The sequence below is a fragment of the Pseudomyrmex gracilis genome, unplaced genomic scaffold (assembly GCF_002006095.1).
Source record: "Pseudomyrmex gracilis isolate BER0280 unplaced genomic scaffold, ASM200609v1 scaffold_590, whole genome shotgun sequence".
Lineage (NCBI taxonomy): Eukaryota > Metazoa > Arthropoda > Insecta > Hymenoptera > Formicidae > Pseudomyrmex > Pseudomyrmex gracilis.
Genome location: NW_018021174.1, coordinates 28,292 through 32,528, shown reverse-complemented (window position 1 = coordinate 32,528; position 4,237 = coordinate 28,292).

The following is a 4,237-nucleotide window of genomic DNA, read 5'->3' as shown; positions in this document are numbered from 1 at the left end:
ATCGTACGGTGTCGAATAATTTGGTGTCGAATAAATCTGTGTCGAATCGAGCGGTGTCGAATCGTACTGTGGTCAAACGGAACCCGCCCATCTTATTATACTATTATATTCTTGTCGTTCATTGCTCTTGTGGTATTAACAGTGCTGAAATTTCATTATCTTTGTCGATTTTTTTTATATTTATTGTCATTTCCATTTGTCATATTCTAAAACAAGATGACTTTCTACGGTTCAAGGTTAGATTTTACTCTGTTTCACAATTATACACCGTTTCCTAATTAACTTAACTAATTGTAACACATGTTCTTTATTTCAGAGAATCACTCGTTCCGGAATGCAAAAACTTTAAAAATAATTGTTTTAATTTAAACTGCGGTTTACTGCATTCATATAGATTTTGTTTTAATTATCAAAACATTACATGTAATAAAACCTGTCCATATTTGCATTGTACCAGTGTAGAACAACATCGCTACGAAACGACAGGAATACTAACCGAGCATATTAAAAGAGAACTTGGTCGAACTTTACAAAATCCCACTATATGTGGCGATTTCAAAACTGGGACTTGTAAACGATTTCAGTGTCAATTCCGACATATTAAATTAGAAGATATAACGCCAATGACATGCCTTATATGTACAGAAATTATGACGCTTGACACTTTTGATGCTGGAGATTGTGGACACATATTGTTTTAATTGTGTCTTACGAAGTATATATAACAAAAATACTGAAAACTTTAAAATAGTATGTCCGGTATGTAGATCTGTAAAGGAATATATAAAAAGTTATATTAAATGTATGTTATTTTTTTTATCTGAATATAAATCTTTTTATCTAAATACAAAACTTATACTGTGCAAGCTTCTTATCTAATGTACTTTTATAACATACACTAACATTTTATTTCATAAATAAAAATAGTGACTTAAATGTCAGTCAAGATATCTTGAACATCTTTTCCTGTTTATGTATTTCTCTTCAATATCTAAAAATTTACCACTATGTAATTTCTATCTTCTGTAATTCTGCCGTAATCAACTGTTTTGTATCACACACTACGGAAAACATAATATCAATGTTAAAAGGGTTTTCAATTACCACTGTAATTACCATTGAGCTATGTTACAAAGCAGTTATATTGGTGAGTGAGAAAACTTTTAACAATGATCTGATATCTCTTTAGTGTGTGATACAAAGTAAATGACTATGAAGTAAAACTTACATACTGATACAGATACATTACTGATACATTTTAGATATCAAACAAAAATTCATAACTAGGAAACGATGCTCAAGATACCTTAACTGGCATTTTAGTAACTAAGTTTATTTATAAAATAGGAAGTTATTACATGTAATAAAAGTGCATTACACGAGAAGCCTGCACAATATGATTTTTGTATTTAGATAGACAGATTTGTATTCAGATAGAAGAAATAACGTACATTTGATAAATGTTTTTCGAGAAATTATAATAGTAATGTTATGTTATGTTGTTAGTTTCGTGGAAAATGAAAACTGTTCTTCCGTTTTTTTATAGGAACCATATATATAAAAACTAAAAACTTTATATTTAATACATATCTTTTGATGTATCAATGTTAAAAATTTTTTCACTCACTAATGTAACTGTGACATGAAATACTTTACAAAGCGATTACAGTAGTGAGTGAGAAATTATAATAGTAATAGTATGTTATCGTTCGCGCGTTTGCTGAAAAGAGAGACATGTCTTTTCGGTTTTTTTCTTTTTTTTTTTTAATCCACGTGAACCGTATATACCGGAAATGTTTATAATGTGCTGCATAAATATAAATAACATAAAGTAAAAATAAGGAGATTAGAAGCAGAATTTGAAACTCAACATATAACACTTCGTGATAGATACTTTATATTTATGTATGAATAGACAGCAATATAAATTTATTAGTTTATACTACTTGTTTACTTTTAACTTGAATTGAAAGAGCGCAATATGCATTCACATAGATGCATTGCATATTCTTATTATTTCTGCAAAACTTCGCAATACTGTAAGAAAGAATAATAATATGCACTTAGCGTAATCTCCTTAACTGATATGTGGTACGTCATTACTTATCAAATCAGTCACTCAGTAATTATACTGCGTACTTCTTTGTTGAATCATGCGTTAGTTATATGTGTGCCTCACAGGGTTCATTCTTATTTTTTACATTTGAGATTGTTTTGTCTTTACAGAAAGAATAAAGAACTTGCAAATATAAGTTTCATGATGTTATTTCACAAATAGGTATTATCTATCAAGGACAACACAGTGACAGAATGAAGAGTGGAAACAAATTGGTTCAATATATTGATGAAATGTTTTTTGATGTACAAAATGTACAGAATCTAGAACTTTCACTTATAAGAGTCCACAAAATGCTTGTACGCGTATCTTTATAATCATAAGTATAAATTAAAATGACAGTTTTTATTTTGTGTACTAATTGAAACCGGACAAATACTGTTTGAGATTTTTTCTTTGTTACTGTTGTGTTTTGAATTTTATTAGCTAGTGTGAGAGTATACTGAAGATAATATAAGACTATACAGGGTTATCAAAATATACCGGACCCCCCTAATATCTTCAGTTAGAATGCATTTTGGAAAAAATGTCCAATAGCAAAGTTGTATGATTTCAAGCAAGGAATAAGATAATGACTCTAAATTTGATCTTGACCATGTCCTTTAAGGTCATTTCAAGGTCAACCTTATTTTTTTAAATGGAACTTCCTACATTTTATTACATATTTTTATAGCTTCTATCGAGAGCTTTCCAAAACACTATAATAAAACATTTTTTCGTTATGTACTTTTTGAGGTATAAAGGTTTGAAATTAACAATTTGTTAAATGGCGTGTGATTCCGGTCAGTTAAGACAAAAGTGGAGTGTGGGTCCGGCCAATTAAGACAAGAGTGGCGTGTGGGTCCGGCCAGTGAAAGCAAGAGTGGCGTGTGATTCGGCCAGTTAAGACAAGAGTGGCGTGTGGGTCCGGCCAGTTAAGGCGACTTTTATTCCAATTGGTCAGCTTGGGCACAATATTTAATTGTATCAAACAATTCACAACAAATGTTCAAATTGTTGCCCTTCAACAACCTGGCAATGTGCCAATCTGTTATAAACAGCTGAAACCGCATTCCGGTACGTTTCCGGCGGTATTAGTTCTATCTCTTGAGTTATTCTCCCTCTTAAATCATCTAAATCTTAAGGCTTGGTGGCATAAACTTTACTTTTCAAGTAACCCCACAAAAAAAAGTCAAGTGGAGTCAAGTCTGGAGACCGTGGTGGCCACTCAACATGACCCCTTCGCCCCATCCACCTTTCCTGAAAAACATCATTTAAATATTGACGGACAATCACACCATAATGAGGTAAAGTTCCATCCTGTTGGAAATAAATTTCATCCATATTTCCACCAGCTATGTCTCGAATAGCTGGAACAATTTGTTCGCGAAGCATGACTGTGTATACCTATGCTGTCAAATTGCCTTTAATGAAGAAAGAGCCAACTGGTCTACCATTAAGAATACCAGCCCATACGGTAACTTTTTGTGGATATTAGGTATAATTGTTTCTTTTCCAGTGAGGATTAACGTCATTCCAGTACCCACAATTGTGTCTATTTACATTTCTAGTCAGTTCACATGTTGCCTCATCAAGGAAAACAATATTATTTAGTAATAGAAGAACGTCGACAATTATCTCTATCATAAGATCACAAAATTCAATGCGTCTATCAAAATCGTCTTCGGACAACTCTTGGCACAAATAGAGTTTGTATGAATGCCATTTATTTGATTTCAAAATTTTACTGACAGATACATGACCGATTTCGTGTTCTTGTGCAACGCAATTGATGGAAATATGATGATTTTCAACAAAAGACCGTAAAACATCTAATGCCTTATCATTATTTGTTGCTGTTTTACGTCTACCAGATCTTGAGCAGCTTTTAACGCTACCAATGTCCTCAAAACGTTGAATAGTACTGATTATAGTACTTTTAGAGATCTTATTATTTTCATTCCAAAAATTTTCATTAAATAATCGCGTTATTGTTTTATACCCTCTTTGTTGATCTCCCCATCCTCGCATCATTACCAGTGTTATTCAATCTTTTTTTAGAAAACACCGCATATCTTAATTAGAGCAAAGAAGAAGGAATCAGGTAAGTGATAGGAAATTGATCTAAATAATTAAGTAAAG